General features: G+C 37.6%; 1 protein-coding gene across 2 annotated transcripts in view; it reads right to left on the bottom strand.

The window, feature by feature from the left end:
- LOC145661965 (methyl farnesoate epoxidase-like) overlaps positions 1-21,647 on the bottom strand; it is a 188,674-nt gene extending 167,027 nt beyond the window's left edge. For both annotated transcript variants that reach the window (XM_081727313.1, XM_081727315.1), the window contains exon 1: positions 21,483-21,647. The gene's annotated coding sequence lies outside the window, so the exon portion shown is untranslated. The remainder of the gene's footprint in view (positions 1-21,482) is intronic.
- Between the last annotated feature and the right edge of the window lie 682 nt (positions 21,648-22,329).

Below are 22,329 nucleotides of genomic sequence, written 5' to 3'. Positions count from 1 at the left end.
TTAGATTTTATTCGGGGGGTAAGGGGAGATTCTCCGCCGACATAAGATTTTCATTTTTTATTAGTGTATTACTATACATTTGATCAAACAATATGTGTTTATGAAGCTCAAGGGATGGGGAATTACACCCTCCTGTCCTGTCCAAGTGACCCACTGGAACATTTGCTTGCAATTACTGAAAAGAAATGAAATGTATCAACGAATAACACTCATTTTTGTCAGTATTTAATTTAGAGCTCTGTGCGTGCATTACAGACTTTAAGAAGCACAAAACCTACTGCCGTTATTGGCAATTTCCATAGATTTCTTAGAGAGCATCTTACTATCTTGCAGTCTTTAAAGAAGGGAAAGAATGAAACTAAAGGTCTTTATGAAGCTCTGGGAAGATTGTGTGACTTTTTCTTTTAATTTTGGCTCTTAAAAATATTTCAGAACAAACGAATGGAAAAGACTGTTTTAAAGCTATGACGTTGTATACTTAATTCCTGTTTCTTTTTCAGCTGAATGGAAAGAGTGTACTATGTTACACTCACTGCTTTAGAGAAAGAGAGGTGGAGGATGGGGGGAGGAGTTGTATTGAATACTAGAAGCAACTAATCGATTGAGACATGTATTTCTGGATGCAGAGGAAAACGGGGCAAGAGTTTGTTATTAATTTGGACTTAGAATTTTTGTAACAATTTCTATGGCGCGAACTGTACATGCTTAGGGGCGGACATAGACTGTGACTATCACTTGCCATCCATGTAATTTCTTTCTCAGAAGTATATAAGGCACATACTGGACACATTCCCATGTACCTGAGGGAACATGATAGGCACATGCCTGCTACGTAATTGCGCTGTTTGGGTTGCCTTAATCATCGTCTTTCTTAACCTAAAGGTTATAATCGTGGTACGTCAAACTGAAAGGTTTCAGTTTGCAAAACAATGATGTGTATTTGTGGTTTTACCATTTAGAGCTTCTATGATGTCATTTTAGAAGACTGTACGTGATTGTGTGAGGTACTTATTAATAATATTCTAAGAAAAATATCACCTCTTGAACTTACATCGGCAACAGATAGATCACGCAGCATTCCGCAAAACTTCTCTCAAGAAATAAGATTCTCCGTAACAGTCATTCAGATAAGGAATACGAGTCAAACATAAATTTCTCTCAATTTTGTAACTAAGATTATTAGGTTTATGATGATGATGTTGTTGTTGTTGTTGTTGTTGTTGTTGTTGATGATGATGATGATGGTGATTATTATTATTATTATTATTATTATTATTATTATTATTATTATTATTATTATGCTTTTTTACTGATGAATAACGAATCTTCTTTTATTTGAAGAGAATTCCTATTCCTATGTGTGTAAAAGTAGCAAGAATATATCTATGTGAAAGTTAGACTTTTTTTAAAAATCTGGTTAGGGCATGAATTTAAGTTATTTGTTCCGTTTTTGAAAATTCATAACTTTGTTTGACGTTGAATATTGAAATTGAAATTTTCAGTATATTTTTCCTTACATAGATGTATATTTTGTAAAAAAAAAAAAAAAAAAAAAAAAAAAAAAGTATATAATCTTTTAATTCCGTGTGCTATCAGATATACCGTACTTCAAACCTGAAAAGTTACAAGTTTTCAAATTTTCAAAATTATAAAAAATATGCAGAATTCACTTGTTAAAGTTATTACTTTAGCTAATAGGGATTACACTAAAATATGAAGTTACAATAAAGCAATCAAAATTAATATTTCACTCCTTCATGATTAACTTCAAATATAAGTGGAATTTGTTGAACATGGAAATGGAATGCTTCAGTTGAATGTCTCACGATCATGTCTTTTAGAGTAAGGAAGACGATGGAAGGAAGAAGGCCCGTATCCAGGGGGGTCTAGGGGGGCCGGACTCCCCCTAAATTTTTGCTGCCCCCTAAAATTTTCACGGTAGGTTTGCAAATGAACTATAATATGGTAGAATCGCCCCCCCTAACTTCAGCCGGACCCTCCTACATTTTTGGGCTGGCTACGGGCCTGGAAGGAAGATCATTAAAGCAAGTGAATGATGACGGAAGGATTGATGGAGTGAATAAGTGGGTAGAAAACGGGAGTACCCTGAGAAAACCCCACGGACACGATGTTGTGCACTACAAATTTAGTTTGCTGGGGAATCGAACCAGGGACCCCACGCACCAGAGATAAGAGCTCTAACACTGATCTATCGTATTCCCTGGAGTTTGCTAAATTCCGATTTTCAACTCAAGGAATAATTTCCGCTTATAACGGTTCAATTAGCTCTTCATGCTAAGAAACAAAATTAAAGAAAAGAAAGTGCTAGAGAAAATAGCATTTTCGTCAATGTTTTTTTATTAATTCAGGCCTATGTTTACGTTAACGTCTACAAAGTTTACGTCTATAAGTTAACGTTAACTGGTAAGCGCTGCTCAACAAAATTAGGCCGCCACTCATAAACGGGTTGGAAGTAAATGTCCAGAAACTATTTCTGTACTAGAAGTTATGTGGGAATAATATAGAAAACAAAATAAACTAAAGTGGATAAGCAACCAAAAAATTGGGTCACTTCATGCTTCATCGTTGGATCATTGGATCTTATAACGTTTCCCATCTTCTTCGAATCGTACTTAATAGAAAAATATATAACTTCTCTGGATATAATTTTTACCGTGTAATTTCTAAGTGGAAAAATTACCCTACTAATTATGTGAGATTCAAACAGAATAAAATCAGTGTTCAAATATTACAATAGACTATTTTTTGAATATTTAAATACAAGAACAGTTTCAATTTTAACAGTACCAAACCAAATCTACCACCAGGTATAAGCGCTATTTCTGTTTCAAGTCTTGTATTTTATAATATCCCTTGTTTTTCGTATGTGGGTCTTCAATTATATTTCTACTCTACAGTAGGAAATGATATCGTTTAGTAATAATAAAACGAAAAGTATATACAGTACAACTTAGTTTATCCGGACTAACTGGGACCAAAGGCAATCTGGAAAATCGAAAATCCGGATAGTCCAGGTTAGAAAGGTAATAAGCAATAAGCGTCTGACTTTTTATCTATTGAAACCACGTCTTTCGCTTCGAAACAATTTTAAACTTATACACTGGAATACACCGCCAAACACTTTGCTAAAGAAAAAAAAGCAATCTCTACATAACAATGTTTAACCAGTAATCAAAGTTAAAATTACATCTATAAATTGTAGCAATAAAGTTAAACAAAAACAGTCCTTGAACAATCACACACGATAAGCAAAACAAATGCAGTTTGAAAACAGTAGGAAAACTGATGAGATTGTGGGAGTGGAAGTGACATAGGGATTGAAGGTCAATCAAAGTCAAAGTTATATACAGGGTGGTCGTGCATGAATGTCGGAAAATTCGGGAGATGAATCTACAGGTAAAAACAAGCAAAAAATGTCATATGAACATTGGGTGAATGTGGCTTCGTTTGGACGCTAGAGGCGTCTGAAATGTCACCTTCCGAGGCGGCAATTTGCAATATCTCAAGAACGGAGAGAAATACGAAGGTCGGGTCAAAACATATCAAAGGAAATCCCATCCAAAGAATCCAATTATGCATAAGTAATGGCGAAACAGTGGCGGCGCTAGAGGGGACACAAAGAAAGTGAATGAAACATGGAGAAAAGTGAACAATTTACACTGAAAAATTGTAGAAGGGGATGTTACTTGGAACATGCAACAACAAATGCTAATGAACAAAGGCAATAACGGCTAGTCGGTAGGGACATTATGGGAGGCGGATTGTAGGGATACACTATCTTTGTAATGGTGAGAAATAGGAACGTCGGGTCAAAAGATATCAAAGAAAATGCCATCCGAAGAATCCAATTATGTATAAGTGATGGTGAAACAGTGGCGGCGCCAGGGGGAGCACAAAGAATGTGAATGAAACGCGGAGAAAAGTTAACACGTTCGCTGCTGAAGACGCCCATCGGCGTCCATTACTGAATTTGGCATATGCGCCTGACGCCTCTCGGCGCTTCCCTGCACCTGATTCACTTTCCCGCCAGCGCTAGTACAGGTATTGGCGGGAAAGTGAATCAGCTGCAGCGACAAGCGCCGAGAGGCGTCCAGCGCATATGCCAAATTCAGTACTGGACGCCGATGGGCGTCCTCAGCAGCGAACGTGTTCAAATTGGTGAAAACACAACTAATTGAAAGCAATCAGGAAACCAGGAATACAACTCTAGGTGTACTGTATGATACGTGTCCGATGACAGAGGGCGCATAGCTACAGTAGGTGGAACAAGGGGGCGTGCAGAGCGTCGCGTAGTAAAGTTAGTTATAGGAGTAGTGAAAGCGTGGGTAACGAGAACGTTCGCATCGAAGGTGCAGAGGACAGCGCACAGTTCATTCGTACCGAATGAGGCAATTACAGTAACAGCACAATCGTTTTAGTGCTAAACTCTACAGGCAGGGCAGTGATCCATGTGTATGTGAATGTGGTTTACTTTTTGTTATGTGAAATAGTGTTGATGTTGACAAGCGCGGGACGGACAAGTGCTATGTTTAATGCACCACAATGAATAGGGTAGTATACACTAACGCCGAAATGGCAGATATGCATTTGATGCACGGCTTAGCGGAAGGCAATGCAGAAGAAGGGCGTAGGTTATATGCGGAACGCTACCCAGATCGACAAATTCCAGCACCGGGGGTGTTTATTCGTATTCATCAGCGATTGCGGGACACTGGGTCATTCCTTCCCAACACAGACATTCCGAGACGACGACGCGTTCGAACACCCCCACTGGAAGATAGGTACTCCGACATGTGACCCGGAACCCAAGTATTAGTACCCGACGAATAGCAAGGCAGGAACACATTTCGCATCAAGTCGTGCGTTATACGATGGTGACTATGAAACCCGATGACGTTTCTGTCGTTGGTTATACCGCCGCTGCCGTGTATCACCAGTCTTTCTAACACAGGTATTGTTCTCGGATGAGGCATTATTCACACGAGATGGCATCACAAGTTTCCACAATGACCATCGATGGGCACTCAACAACCCGCGTGCAATTGTAGAGACGAAGCATCAACAGCGTTTCCAATTGCATGTGTGGGCTGGTATTATTGGCGACAACGTTTTGGGACCACACTTCTTACCACAGCGATTGAACGCAATATCGTATCTCCAATTTCTGACTTAGTACCTACCTATTCTGCTAAAAGATGTGCCACTGAGGACACGACAATGTATGTGGTTTATGCATGGTGGCGCCCCTGCCCACTCATGTCACACCATTCGTGCATATCTGAACAAAACATTTCCACGCAGGTGGATAGGTCGTGGTGGAAGACAAGCATGACCCCCACGTTCACCCGACCTGAATCCCCTAGATTTTTTCCTCTGGGGTTACGTGAAGAGTCTCGTGTATACACGGCCCCTGCATGATGTTGAAGATCTTCGCCAGCGTGTATGTGCTGCATTTGCCACATTACGGCAAACGCCAGCGATATTGGCAGCAGTCAGAGAGTCCTTACGCCATCGTGTAACTGTCTGTCTCGAAGAACAAGGAGGACATATTGAACAGCTGCTATAGAATGACATTTTGTTGACCATGGTAAGTACAATACCTCTTGTTTTTATAGTACACTGGGTTTCATCTTCCATACGTGTTTTTTACGATCTGCACGTTTCATCACTAAGAGTGTTTAACAGTTTCTTTGCAGCTCCCATGTGCCGCCACTGTTCCGCAGTACGCGTGCATAATTGGATTGTTCGGATGGGATTTCCTTTGATATCTTTTCACCCGACATTTCTATTTCTCCCCGTTAAAATGATACTGTATTTCAACATTCCACCTCTCATAGTGTCCCTACAGCGTAGCCATTGTTGCCATTGTTTTTTAACATTTGTTGCTGCATGTTCCATATAATATCCGCTCCTACAGTTTGTCAGTGTAAATTGTTCACCTTTCTCTGCATTTCATTCACTTTCTTTATGCTTCCCCTGGCGCCGCCACTGTTTCGCCATCACTTATACATAATTGGATACTTCGAATGGGATTTCCTTTAATATCTTTTGACTCGACATTCCTATTTCTCACCATTACAAAGATAGTGTATCCCTACAATCCGCCTCCCATAATGTCCCTACAGACTAGGCGTTGTTGCCTTTGTTCATTAACATTTGTTGTTGCATGTTCCATATAATATCCCCTTCTACCATTTTTCAGTGTAAATTGTTCACTTTTCTGCATGTTTCATTCACTTTCTTTGTGCCCCCCTCTAGCGCCGCCACTGTTTCGCCATTACTTATGCATAATTGGATTCTTCGGATGGGGTTTCCTTTGATATGTTTTGACCCGACATTTGTATTTCTCTCCGTTCTTGAGATATTGCAAATTGCTGCCTCGGAAGGTGACATTTCAGACGCCTCTAGCGTGCAAACGAAGCCGCATTCACCCAATGTTCATATGACATTTTTTGCTTGTTTTTACCTGTAGATTCATCTCCCGAATTTTCCGACATTCATGCACGAACACCCTGTATAGCTGGTGAGTCAATCCACTTCGACACCCTGTGTAACACTATAGTAAAGCTTCCTTGAACTCGACAAAAAGTATTTTGTGTACAGTATTACCATAATCTATGCAGAAACTGTACATTTAATCAAAATAAAAAGCGAATGTTTGGTGTATTTATAGTTATGTTCTTTATTGTCAAAGTTGAAAATTATTGTCTATGTCAACGTTAGATTGTATTAAAAAATTGTCTACAAATCTGATCCCTATTATTCGGAGATTCAGATCAACGAGGGCCGGATATAAGTTTTACTGTATATGGTAAAAAAAAAAAAAAAAAACCTGAATCGAGTTGCTACATAGAAAGAAAATTCAACAAATATATGTAAATTGAAGGAAACAACAGACTTACATATTTCCTGCAAGAATAGTCAGTTGAACTATATATGTAAAGCTGCACTAGTATACAATATAATTTTTAGCGAACCCACTGACAGAAACTTACAGACGCCCGTCTCGACAAAAAAGAATGGCCGTCGTCAAAGATGGAATCGGCAATAGGAAAGACGAATAGAAGTGGCTAAAGACAAGAAAAGAAAAAGAAAATATAATGGGAATGATAATTAAGTTTTTCCTTTGGAACACAAAAGAGTGAAAAATGGTTGCAGCCGAGAGAATGAATGAATAACGGAGACATCTTCTATTCTAAATAAAAGAAAACGAAAGTGTCCCAAGCGAAGCGATTAGCTAATACCCAGTAACCAACAGCTCGTAAACATTGAAGGTTACGTATTCAGGTCTTTTAGATGTGACAAAGCCCATTAATTAACGCTCCTTTCTTTGTTTTCCTACGTTACTTTCAAGATGCGTTTTACAATTCCAAACTTTCCTCCTATGAAACAGGATTTAGAAAAGATTTCTTTAATTAAATTGTTCCTCTTTTTTGTTTCTTTAATCAGTGGTCACCTATCCTCCAGTTGTCTATTCCTCAGACAAAAATGTGACAAAAATGACTTCTTTTTTTACACACACACACACACACATATATATATATATATATATATATATATATATATATATATATATATATATATATATATATATATAACATCTCAACTTGCTTCTTCACCAATATGGGAATGGCTCATAAAAACTTATGTAACCGTGTTGAAGGCAATATATGTGCAAGTAGGGTTGCCAGTTTTCCAAAGCATAATGTCGGACGCTTCGCGCTTTTCCTTATTTGTCAAAACCAAAATGTAGGGACACTTCATACAGCATTCGGAGGAATGGGAGTGTAACAGTGTTTATTCTCCCGTAATAATCTAATACAAGTCTTTTTATAGTAAAGATGGAATCATAAATCTTGATAAAAGAAAAGTGAGATCGTTTAAACAGGGGTGTCTTTTGGAGGGACGGGTGGTCAATTACTCCCTCCTGAATTTGAAAAACACAATCTTTCTTTTTTAAAAATGACTTGAATAGGTGTTACATTCATATATTTGTCTCTTGCTTTGCATCCTTGCTTTCACAGCAGCATTAAATATTTCAGAGGTAAATTAATTTATAATGTAGTTCAACAACATCCATTTGTTTTTTAAACATTAAAAAAAAAATCAAGAACAATTACATTCTGAAATAGGAAAACTCATTAAGAATGTATCTTGTTTCTTTCTTCATAATAATTTGTATAAGAGCATCCCAAAGCATGTAAATTTACATCCCTTGCGTCCTTAAAACAATATGTGTAAGTCTTTCCGCTGTGAGAAGCACAAAATCCGTCTGACCTTCATCGGTTGGATCGCGCGTAAGCACAGAAAGATGCTTCGCCTTATTTCCTTCTTGCTGCCGAAAGGAAGTAGGTAAAGAACACGTTTCCTTAGTCAGTGGTGCCCACCCCCCCTCATGTCCATGACGCACCCCCCCCTCAATTGCCTATCTGTAGTTGTTTTTCCATGAAAAAAAAATCTTTTCGATTAATTTTTACACCCTCTCAAACATATTTATATAGATTTTTAACCCCCCCAAATATTTCAATGACGCAGTTTGCGTCATAGCCCCCCTTGTGGGCACCCCTGCCTTAGTCACGTTGAAAGTTTCTTACATTGTACGTGAGGACACAATTTAAAGAGTTGTTTTGTGAGGCAGGCAAACGCGATAAAAGGTTACGAAATAAAATATGAAGAGGAGAGGCAATTGTCAAGCCACAGAAGGATAGGTTCAAGGGAATGAGTACTTACGGGATGTCTAGTAAATTCGGTATCCGTTAAACTTGCATAAGATCTTGAAGCTTCCTTCGATAATAGAATTTTAAACTTCTAAAACCTTCACGGCTAACAATATAAATTCGGGAGAAAGCACTCACTCGCAGAGAATCTAAGCGTGCCATTTGAAAGGCCAATTCATGCTGATTACAACAAACTTATAAAATTTCTGTATGGTTGAGAACTTGTTGAGAGATACGAAATTAAATGTACGATTTGTACAACCATTTAATGTGTTTGGATTCCGACCAATCAAAGATTATGACAGGAGATTTGTACATAGTATGAATCTTCTTAATTCGGAGTTATGAGGTCCAACGAAACAGTTAAATAAAATTCGTGTCCATGATAATGAATCAGTTCCGGTCATCGTGATGCATTGGACTGTTTTAAATTACATTCCACAAGGTAGGTTACCGAACAAATTATATACCTTTTGGATTATCTGTTGAATTTGCTCTTCGCTTTGGTTATTCGAACTGTTTCCTTGGCAGCAACGCAACTGCACATATAAAATGTTCATGGTGCAAGGAAATCTTTTGCCTGCGTCATTTTTCATAGAACAGAGGAACAGCAGTGATCAATTTTCATTTCTAACTTATCATTATTGTAAAAAGTATAATGATTAATTTTAATTAACAAACCCGTTAGTTATTACAAGACACTCTTTTTTTTGTTACCTTTGATAGAATTCGTATGTCAATATTCGTTGCTAATAACGTTGTACTTCACACATGCGCATATACTTAAATTCGCATATACTCATTTTTTTTTTCATATAAACTTCTAAGTTGAGAGTCTGGAAAAGTTCTCAACCGCACAGGAATTTTATTAGTTTGTTATAATCAGCTTGAATTGGTTCTTTAAATGGTATGCTTAGTTTCTCTGCAAGCGAGTGTTTACTCCCGAGCTTCCATTGTAAGTTTGTAGGCTTATGGAAGCTTGAATTTACATGTCTGTAGATCTAACCAAGGCTATAGCAAACTTCCTATAGTTCCTCTATGCAAGCTGCTTCAGACTTGCCAAAGACTAGGCTTAAAACTCCTTCATATTGACACACCTGTTAAGCAAGATTTAAAATTTACATTTGGGCAAAGTCATACGCAGATTAAGAGAGAGTCTCTTAGGCTAAGTCTAACGAGTATGCATTTTGCGGAGCCTTCATTCTTACATCTTATTATACGTCAAGGCTATCTGGACACGAGACATGACTAAAAGTTTACACTTGGTGTATCCATACATAGAAAGAATATCTAAAGCTAAGTCTATAAAATGGAATTAAGGGTAAATTTAGACTTACATAAACGTGTCGGCTTATTGGATCATGAAGCAAATTAGTAAGCTTTTACAAGAGACGGTTTATTTCTCAATAGGAGCACGTGTAATTCAGATTTTACGTTAAACAGTAGATCAACGTCTTGATATTGAAAATAAATGTTGGAACTAATTACTCAGTTTCTTTAAGAACAAACGAAACTGAATGGTTACTTGAATTTCAATAGATATATCATAAAAAGTATTATCGTCATTATTTTGGAAGTTAAATTATAGATATGAGAAAAATGAAGCTACTAAACGGCGTGACAAACATCCTGGCATTTAAAAGCGGCGCTCCAAGTTCCCTTTAAATGCTGCTAGCAAATGAGAGGCCTGCGGTATTGCCATGTTTATTTTGTACACATTCACTTCAGTTTATTCCCTGTCATCTGATCGCGCTGTAGTTCCTCTGCTTAGCCAAGTCATAGATGTACTCCTTTACCACTTGGCAACGTCGCGTCAGAGCTTGCGTTTTATTCGTTTAGCTGAAATGCCAAGATATTTGTCACAAGCTTTAATTAAATTTTCACTAATATATATTATTTACTTTCTGTTTTAAATGATACTGTTAAACGAATTATCTTTACAGAATTGATTGAGAAATTTAAATCAAAGAAATAAATTGAGCAGTATTATCCACTTATTGAATATCTTTTCTGGGAGCCAAGTACTTAAGAATAAGTTCAATAATTCCGTACATACTGTAAGACCGAACCGTACTTTGTAAATCAGGGATTACTTCGTACAAAATATGAAAAGAGTTGCACAGTCCTCTGTTGGTAAAACCATGAACTGTAAAGAGAAAGTTTCAACTGTCGCCGTAAGATAGAACATCTAACTGTATTTTGGCTATAATATTGGCGGTTTACTTCAGTTCTAATTACCGGAAGGGTTTGTTGTTGTAGAGGTATGAAAAACAGTCCCGGTGAAGACCGACAAAATTTGAAAGAAATTACCTATAAGAATTTCCGTCAAAGTTAAGTCATTTTCGTAGAACACTATTGTGTATAAAGGGACTTTGAAACAATAGTTTAAATTGAAATGCGAAACGTTTTAAAATCATAAAAAAGATAAAACTGGGAGAAGGCACTTTCAGCCTCTTATCGGGGTTACTTTCCATCGATCCTAAATAACCCATTAGATGGGAAATTACTACAGCTGGTACCTCCTGCCTTCTAATTTTAGATAAGTGTTTTATTTAGGTAGATGCCAGAATGGATTTCTTGTTGGAAAATAAATTACGCACAGTGGCGTATCCAGAAAATTAGTTTGAGACAGGCTTCACTCAGAAAAGCTTAGTTTTTCTTAGATATCACTAGACTTTTTTGCTTGGTTGGGGTGGGGTGGGGTCTTGAAGCTTATACGCATAGGAATGACTAACGTTAGATTTAAAAAAAAAAATCATGCAATTTGGATGAGTTTCAGTCTTAAAGTTCCGAACCCCGTAAATATTCTACTGATTACGTTTGGGATGATATTCTCGGACATAAAGAGCAACCAAGACAAATCAGTTCACGGCGATTTTTTTCTGTTCCTGAGTTGGTATTTTTGTGGGGTATATGCTAAACTAAGGAGGGCGCGGTGGCTCAGTGGTAGAGCGTTCACCTCCGGTGCTTGGGGTCTCTGGTTCGATACCAGCTCGCGCCGTGTGGACTTTGTGGTGAACAAACACCGTGCTTGTGAGTTTTCTCGGGGTTCTCCCGTTTCCTCTCACTTTCTTCATTCCACCATTTCACTCATCTCTCATCATCACCGTCTCCTTTAGCCTAACCGGCATAAGCGTGGGACATAAAACTTAAAGATTTCATTTCATTTTTATGCTAAACTATCAGAATGTGGTATTGTGCTGCCAAAATGTCTTGAGCCGTGGCAAAAATTCGAACTAACGCTCACACCCTCACACACCCAGCGTTGAGCCAATAATGGTTCAGCTGTTGCTAAGCGAGAGAAAGCGAGTGGATTTCCTTCAGCCGATAGCAGCGCTTGCAACGGAAGACAAGGGATCAAGTCAATGTGGCATATCTCTAGCTGTGCCGGTACCAGAAAATATATAATTTTCTTTACAAATATCGATAATTCATACTAAGTACTGGTACCAGTACCCTCATTCTAATATCAGCAATATTTGTAGACTGCATGCAGTTTTGTGTAGGAAGAGAAATGTATAAACACTAAAGAAAAAACGTTCGTATGGTAAACATACCTTTTTGTATGTTGTGGAAAGGATCCCCACCTATGGGGTTACTTTGCACCAAAGTTTATATGTCAATAACTATGGTCATACTAAATGTTTTCTAATGCACTTGCACAAATATTTCCTTATATGTCTAGCTATTATGTGTTTAAAATACAGCGTTCTAAATCATTACCTTTGTAAGTTACATGCAATTTCCTTTAAAATGACTTAATTCTGGTGCAAAGTAAACCGTCTTACGGTATACTTGTTATACGATACTATAATGGCAAATTCGTTGTTATTTTTCCTGTGATATTTATGTGTTACATCGGAATTTAAACGTTGCTTTCAAAGTAAAAAATCGCTAGACGTCCCAAATCCGGAAGGGAGAAAACGGTTTTCCCGACACTACCGATATGATTTTCCTCTGTAAAGTCTTGAGTCGCCACTAAGTTACGCGTTCTAAGAATAGAACCATCTTCTCTCGTAACCTTCTATTCAAACAGAAGTCAAACATGAATAAACCATTTCCGGTTTGAACTTTGATCGCTATAGTACAAAAACGCTAACACCTACATAGCAAGAAGTGGATATAAGCAATCAATTAAGCGTCCCAAGAACATATTTAATCTCTACTGTAATATCCCTACCAGAACCAAGTATAGTAAAAATCTACCACGTCTACCATTTCCGGTTCCAATATTGAGAAAATATAATGTCATACAAACGAAACTTCCTAACGTGGTGTACACGTGAATCTGCTTCTTGTTCGATCATGTGTTAATCCCAGTTTCTTCCTCGTAAAACATTATACTTACATAAGGTGACCGAAGTGGATAAACAATGATGGTGATATGTTTTACTAACCAGGAAATATTCCGATTTGGTGAATCCAATTGCTGAAAATGGTTACTAGCACTCAAGGGCGCCCATCAAGGGGGGACAAGGTGGGGCGCTCGCCCGCCACTTAGAAGAAATTGTCCTTCGGAAGATCAAAAACCCAATATATATGTTTTAGAATAGTTACTGCAAAATTTGAGACTACATTTGAAATGTCGCTTATACTTGCCCCCCGTTTGGAAACCACAACATGGGCGCCCTTGCTAGTACTTGATTCAGCACCAAAAGAAACAGAGAAAAAGGGAGTGTTTAGTGGTAGATCCTATACAGGGTGGGAGATAATGAGGGCAAAATACGAAGATAGAACAAAGGAAATGTCTATAAATGCCATGTTAATTTTGAAACGGATACAAGAATTGAGGTCAAATGTTGGATATGAGGAATGCATATAGAGCTCCACTGAATACGTGTAATGTGAATCAAGGGGACATCTGGAAAGCTGCCATGTTGGACTTAGCGCAAGAAGAGTATACGAGAAAGGGACCATGTGACATATGGCTCTTGACGCACGCTGTCCATTGAAATCTATAGTGGCCAATACAGTTTGAGACTTCTGTCACAGAAGGTGTTTTACACTATGGCAATGTATCAATACTGTCGTAAAGGGGACGTGAATGAGGAACTAAAGACCCTGTAGTACGGTCCATGAGCATGTTGTATGCACGAGGAAGAGATAGAATCGAATCTTGGAACATCAAGAAGAATGTTTGCAACACGAAACGGAATGAGAGGTAGTTCCACTGGATGAATGCTGGCATGCTATCTTGTTACCTGTCCCATTCAGGGTTCTGATATATTAATGACCTCCTCCAGCAAACGTGTCGCTTGTAACACTAGCGACTCTTCTCACAACCAGTTACATACAAATGGTAATTAAACCACTCTTCACATTACGCATATTCAGTTGAGCTCTACATGCATTCCTCATATCCAACATTTGACCTCAATCCCTCTATTTGCTTCAAAATTAACATGGCATTTCTAGCCATTTTCTAGGTTCTACCTTCGCACGATGCCCTCATTTATATTTCATCCTATATACGGTGTGCCACTAAACATCCTCTTTTTCTCTGTTTCTTTTGGTGTTGAATCCAGTGCTAGCAATCATTTCCAGCAATTGAGTTCACCAAATCGGAATGACCTCCTGTGAGATTTTTCCTAGGCGTACTAATTACAAATTTATAAAATCCTAAGCTAACGTTCTTCTGTGCACTAAACTGTAATTTTCAGTGTCACTATATTATTTTCAAGTACCCTTCCTGACTTCCCTAATGCTATGCATGCACCTCTAATACAATAAGAACCGGGTTCAATTTCTGATGTGAGAATATAAAAAATGTGTAATATATGGTTCGAAGGAGGTAAATGTCTAAATATTTTCATGGAAGTTAATGTTCGTAACAGTATTCATACAAGTAAGTTGACAAAACGTTTACCTAATTAACGAAGGTTTCGCTTTAAAAAAAATCAAATAAGTAAATGACTATCCATTAAATATGTAACAATTCAATACATTATTTACTCTATGGAGCAATCACAACATGAGCCTCGTGGATTGGAATGCCGCCTGTGGACATATGGAAGTGTACCATATGAAACACAACTATGTGAGTGATTTTTCTTTACAAATTCAACCTATTGCATTCTGCACAACAAGCCGCAAAGAATATAATGGTGCATTTGGGTCAAAAATAGCAAATGAACCCAGCATTCGACGCTCGTTTGTCACGTTCCGCTTTGGTGAAACAACATTGCAAAATGAGCTGCCCAACATCATATTCTTAATAACTTGTCAGAAACAACGGGTCTCGGTAAAGTGTCTGTGACATTGCAAACAGTTAGATAATCGCCATACACCATATCAATGTAAGTTGGGAACTTCATGTAATATGTAAGTGAAAATGGTGGACTTACGGATGCCACATGAGATAACAACGGATTCAACATATCAATGTAGGTTGTGAGCTCCGTACAATCTGTAAGGTGAAGAAGCTGAACTTATGGATGTCACATGAGATGACATTGGATTCACCATGTCAATATGAGTTGGAAGCTTCATGTAATCTGTAAGTGAAAAAGATGGGCTTATAGATGCGACATGAGATGACACCGGATTCATATATCAATGTAGGTTGTGAGCTCCTTGCAATCTGTAAGGTGAAAAATGTGGACTTATGGATGCCACATGAGATGACACCGGATTCACCATGTTAATGTAAGTTGAGAGCTCCGTGCAATCTGTAAGGTGAAAAAGCTGGAGTTATGGGTGCCATGTGAGCTGACATCGGATCAAGAATCGCCTTAGTTCTCTGTGTATGAGGAATAAGTGGAAAAGTTTTCTGCATATCAATGTCAATTTTGACTAAAAATGGATCTAGGCCTAACCACGTAGACGATCTAGAAAGTGTCTTTATCTTGATGAAAGTCAAGGACAGTTTACAAAAATTTCTAAAATGTATTGCTCGAATGGTGATCTTGATGGGTCTGATACATTATATCCTTCTTCACCTAAGTAAATACATCAGTATGGATCGTTACTTTGCCTGCAAGAATCCGAAAATTTTCGAAAGAGTATAGTGCTCTCATGTTATATGACAATACACCCAAGAAACGTCGCAGATCTCAATGAAACCGTTGCCGTATAAAACCCTGACTCCTCCAGCGCATTCCCTTCACATCTCTCCACGTAACTACCATTTCTTCTCGTATCACAATAATTTCTTGGGAGATACGACATTCTCTGATCATGGGCCGGTGCAACATCAGTTGGGAGTGTTTTCCATCACAGATGACTCCATTTTTTTTCGCGAAAGAATCTAATTGTTGACTGAATATAGCAAAAATATGTGTTTACAGACGTTGTCATATGTTAGCCTTTGGAGTGGGTGGGTGAAATTACGCACTTCAGTTGAACACTGCACTCGCACTAACCTAATACAATCTTTTGTAAGCTTTTAGTTCCCGAGTTACGGACCACCAAATATTAGGTTTGGTCTTAGCTACATTTTTACCTTCTACCCTACCAAAATGTTAACAAGTTCAACTAAACTGATCCGATATGCGTTAATCTTAGCATTGTGGTAGTATTTTGATCTGGTATGAGAGCACGTTAAATATTATTATAGCGTCAAGCTTTCAGTGCAGGGATGCAAATAACCACTCGCCCGGGGTGAGTGGTTCATTGGTACGGGCGAGTATTTAATATCATAACCAAGATAAGTAAATGATTTCTATTGTGGGATGTGAGGTAGTAGCTTCTTTCTGGGATAGTAAAATTTTGTTGCTTATTCGCATCCCTGTTTTAATGTGTAACGCATTGAAGGCCATGCACGTGTATAGCATGAGCAGGCTAATTTTATTATATAGCATTGCTTATTGAGTTCTAGACAAGCTAAAAGTTATTTTACAGCGTCTATGTGGAAGCTCTGCATGCTGCTACACCTTTGTGGACAAAAAATGAACTCTGTTGTAGCCAAGCCCGAAACCAAGCACAGAAGTTTGGGGGGAGGGGCAAGCCATTAAAAATTTTCCTACGTTTTTTTATGTATTAATAATTGCATTTTGTATTGAGGTCTGGAGTGGCCACAAAAAGTTTAGGGGGGGCAGACCTATAGTAGAACCTCATTGTTTTGAAGCTATGGACCTTTGAAGTTCATTGTTTCATGTTTTCGGCAGCCTATAACTCTGAAAGGAAGCATTTGTGCTCCCAGGTTTGCCTATACGTTTAGTCTTATCTTGGTGTCAGGAATCACCTCGCAAACGTGGTTGGTGTTGTTTTGAAACTCTCTCTCTCTCTCTCTCTCTCTCTCTCTCTATATATATATATATATATATATATATATATATAGAGAGAGAGAGAGAGAGAGAAATATAGATGTATATATGAACATGATTTTAACCAGTGTTTTTATTTATGACAGAGTATCCTTCATGCCTGTCAGATCTATTTGTTTGGATTTCCTTTCACAGATTTCTAAAACACCAAACAAGGTCCTATATCATATCTCCTTGCCTGTTCGCAAAGAATTATATCTGGCTAATACACATAAAATATTCCTCGGAAACATTGCTGAAATTTTTGCCGCATTCATTAGAGCGGCCGTAATTAATAGATGCGTTGTGCTTTACAGGACGAACTTTTTCTACTTTTATACGTAAATATGGAATACATAAAACGTCTCTGCATGCAAGGCCAATATCAATATTGTCATTTCTATCAATTATTATCTGCGTACGAATAGTCAAAGATAGAATTTTCAAATTCACCTCTCTTTATATTAGCTCTGTTAGGATTTTAGGATTTAGATTTCTGGGCATTCGGCATCCATGGCCATGTTAGTCCGTCATATTTGAGGGATGACGTCGCTCGGCAAGCACACTATCCGGGGAAAGGGAAGGAAGGGACTGACCCGGGATGTATATGTTAGGTACCATTTGCCTGGTGTGAATGAGGGAAACCTCATTCAAGATGGCTGGTCTGAGAAAGCTTTTTACACTCTTCCGATAGAATACCCTCACCGGGAATCGAATATATTAACTGTGCAACATGGTTCTCTACCTGGCTAGTGTATCTTGCATAACATGCTAGTTCTACTTTCTTATGCTATGAATTGTATATCAAATAATACACAATATCAGATAATATATTTAGATGTAAGCAAAACACTTGATTTCGTAAATTTCTCGCTTCTTTTGTACAAGCTGTCAAATAGTTCTAAGCTAATAACGGTTTGTGATACACCATCTTTTTCTCAGAAAAATCTAGTGTTCCATAAGAAAGTGTTCTTGATTCCTTACTTTTCCTATTATTTAAGCAAGCATTAGTGCAGTTTCTAATATTCGACTCGATTGGCATTTCTGTGTCTGTTCTTCTCCCCGTCTGTCTGTTCCGCGATAATTCTCGTAAATCTTACCCGATTCTGATCAAACTTGGTATGTGCATTTTTTCCCGTTGTAGATTGCTTGGGATTGCAATCCATCAGGCATAAAGGGGTTAAATAAGGGTGTAGGGTTGCCATATTTCAAAAAATGAAAATCCGGGACTGTATTGAATTACGAGAATCTTTGAAGTGCTTAATTCCAAAAGAAGTGTTGTATACTAATTTACTTTCTTCCATTAGGTAGAGTTGTTCAAGTATTACGTAATCACATTTTTACTCATTTTAGTAGACCTTATCTTCCTTAGTTAAACAAACGTAAGCCTCTCCTCCCGCTGTTGCGTAAAAATAAGGAAAAAGAAGCCTGATTCAAATATATTTTTAAAGATACGTTTTCGCCTCCTCATAAACTTCTGTTTTAAAAAATACTTTAACATTTTCCCACTGTCGTCTGTTTCGTTTTATTACTTAAAACAATAAACATTTTCTTCTTGACTGGTCAGCGGAAAATTACTTAAAATATCGGTCAGGGATCATCGGTTAAAATATTACAGAAGCAACATGCAGATTGAAACAGAATACTAAAGATAACAATAAGATTGAACAGTGAAACCTTTTGCCCTTGGCCCAATGAAACGAATGCTTCGTTTAATGTCAAAGTAGTTAAATCGTGAACTTAAATCCATGTTTTAGATATTCATTTTTTAAAAAAACTTTTGAATTGCCATACTTAAAATTTCAAAATAATTATATATCCAATCCTGTGAAAAAGGCAATTCCCTTCCTTTCTTCTTTCCTCAAATCTGGGACATTTAAACGTTCCAAGAAATATTTTCGGGACACCGGGACGTGGATCTTGATTCCGGGAGAAATGGCAACCCTACAAGGGTGAAAACAACCTCATGTTGCAAATTTACACATGTACATGAAAGAAAATTTCCCAAAATAAACCACATAAAAATGTTTCAATTATGACAATTCTTCGTGTATATTTTCTTTACAGCATTCTGAATACCCCCCCCCCTCCAAAATGGAGTTAAAATTTACCAGAAATAAAACGTGAATAATCCCCTTTCTGAATTTCAAAAGTACGTATGTTCCACGATAATCTTCATTAAAAAGTGTTCGATTTTGGTTTCATGTTTAGTACATTTTCTTTAAGGCTCTAAAATTACTCCATCCGTAGGGAGCTGAAACCAGTAGCGGCGCTAGGCTTGTAAAAGTAACGGCAAAAGGGAAGGGAAAAAAATTGGGGGAGACGAGCAATCATACTTGTTTGGCTTTGAATAATATTATTATCGGTTATACTCATTATTACTATCATTTACTGGTCTACATGGAGAAATGGGAGCGAAAGGGGACGAGAAAAAATATTGGGGTACGGTTGCCTCTCCTCGCTCCACCTGTAGCACCGCCACTTGCTAAAGCCAGTAAAGAATGAAATAGTTTATTTACCCTCTTGGTCTTTCCCACTCGATTTCTTTTCGAGTTCAATGATAAATGTTCTAAAATGAATTTGATTTTCATACAATATAATGGATAGTTGATTTTCTTTGACTCTTTCTTTGACTTACGTGCTTGGAATTAAAATTAGTCACGAATCAGTGATGAATTCATCCCATCACATGTGGTATGGATTCCCCATTTAAAAATATGTTCTTCGATTACTTCCGTAGCAACTCTGATTTTAATGTACACTGAGAAAAATCAGTTCTCCGGACAGCGGTATATTGTATAAATATACGGGATCCTCTCGCTTACTACAGAAAACTTTATGGAGTATACGTTATTCATATGGGACATACGCACTGCCGTTAGATGTTACATCATGCCGTTGTAGGATGTCTCACATCTAACAGTTTTCCATATATCACATGCATATACTTGTGTTACCTTCGTCAGCTATATGTTATATACGTCCATTTGTATGTGAGATCCTGACCGCCTATATTGTTTTATGCGGAAAGTACGTATAGATGGAACACTTATACGGAAAGTATTATAAAACATGCGTTTACAGTTATACGTATTCTGTACGTTAAGTCCAAAATCTACAGGAATTACGCATGTCACCTACCTTTTTAAGTACGCCACCTACAATTTTTTTCTCAGTGTAATCTGTCATACATTTTCATTAAAGTTTCCAATCATTCACCTTACATCAGGGGCGGATCCAGGACCGACTTCTGGGGGAGGCAGTGGGTTGTCATACTGCTACTTTTAAGGGCTCCAAACTTTGGGATAGGTTTTATTTATATATATATATATATATATAATAAGAATTTTTCTCTTTTGGGGGAAGGGGGCGATTGCCCCCTCTCGATCCGCCCCTGCCTTACGTGGAGGTGAAATCACTTTGATTTGATTTGAGTTGGAGTTTTAGCGTACCTTTCAGTAGTGAGGCTATATGGTACATGGACCTAGAGCTTAGCGTGGGATCCAAACCATGTGAGATTCTGCCGGGAATATAACACGGGTCTCCCATGTCAAATGCACGTATGCTAACTGCTTAGCTATGAGGAAGATCAAGCTGAAATCAGTAAAGTAGTATCACCCATATGTTTTTTAGATTTCCACGATAAGTTATAAAAACCTAATTTGTTTTTCATACAATATTATGTATATCTTCTTTGACTCTTTCTTCCGTAATTCCTTGTGCTTGAGATCAAAATTGGCTAATAATGAGCGGAGAATTTAGTCCCCTCATTGGGGGTACAATTTAAATTCATTGTAGGAATCTATACCACAATTAGGGGGGTCGCGGTGGCTCAGTGGTAGAGCGTTCACCTCTGGTGCTCGGTTTCCCGGGTTCGATCCCAGCCCCCGCTAAGTGAACTTTGTGGTGGGCAAACACCATGTGCGTGGATTTTCTCGGGGTTCTTCCGTTTCCTCCCACTTTCTTCATTCCACCATTTCATTCATTACTCATCATCACCGTCTTCTTTAGCCCAACCGGCATAACCGTGGTACGTAAAGTTTAAAGTTATTTTTATTATTTTTAGAAAATATTTTTGTGTTATTTTTGTAAAAAAGAAAATTTGATTTTGAAGGAATACGACACATGTTTTCTTTGAGCTATGTAATGTTCCCTCTGAACAAGTTGTCTTCCTTAAAAAAAAAAAAAAATTGTGAACCGGGCATTTGCCCTCTCGCCCGACAGACAAATCAACTTTTTACTGTATTCATAAGTCAAAAATTGATTCTTTCAAATTATATTCTTTATGATCTCAATCCAAACCCCCCTGATACTAAATTTAGTGAAAGTAGTATTCAATGTTTCTCTTCTTAATTTCGGGATCGAAAAATTATTTTATGTTTAACTCAGACGGAAAATTGCTTAATATGACGTATTATTGCTTAATATGATATGCATTTCACTTCATTACCACTTATTAATGTAATCAAAAGGAAATACTAATAAAATATGTTACACTAACCTTGTTTATGCTTTGGAAGTTCCAGCTCAAATAACGTAAAGCATTCTTCCTTTCTGAGTAATAATGGATTCTTCCAAGGTCATGTCTTCGAACACTTCAGGTTCATAATGACCTGACTATATTACATTGTGATTATTCTAGGGAAGGGATCGGTAAATCTCGCTTTCTGCATTCAGGCGCCAGGATTTGCCTGGTGCTCGCTCACAGCAAATGACACACAACTACGTGCGTTTTCTAACACATATCTTCGTTTTCAATTCAGCGTTGCCAGTGCTAGTATAATAGTACTATATTCAACTGTTCTACCGGTGAAAAGTTACGGTTATTAACGAAACAATCATACTTTTTACTTGTTAAAGTTAGAACAGCGTTGTCATTTAAAAACATTTATTAATGATATAACCAAGAGTTGATACTGATTTTAACGCCACGAAAGATGTTAATAGATTGGCAATAAATATTTATATGTAAGAACATTATTGCATAAAGAATCAGACAGGATGTCTATAAATAGCTTATAAAACTATGTTGTTCCACATTATCATATTTTGGGTAATAACTTCGTTTTGAAACTTAAGAGCGTCATAAACTTGGAACTTTTCATGGGAGAGGGAGCAAACATTACTATTGAGTCCCCTAGTATAATATCAAGTTTCCTCCGTGAAACATGTGGACTTTGTGGTGGACAAACACCGTGCTCGTGGGTTTTCTCGGGGTTCTTCCATTTCCTCCCACTTTATTCATTTCACCATTTCATTCATTTCTCACCTTCACAATCTCCTTTAGCCTAACCGGCATAACCATAAGTCGTAAAACTTAAAGTCTTCATCCCGGCGAAATTAAAATA

Source organism: Thermobia domestica, chromosome 10 (assembly GCF_964235325.1).
Source record: "Thermobia domestica chromosome 10, izTheDome1.hap1.1, whole genome shotgun sequence".
NCBI classification, from domain to species: domain Eukaryota; kingdom Metazoa; phylum Arthropoda; class Insecta; order Zygentoma; family Lepismatidae; genus Thermobia; species Thermobia domestica.
The sequence above is the reverse complement of the archived record's forward strand: the minus strand, read 5'-3'. Positions and strand labels throughout refer to the sequence as shown.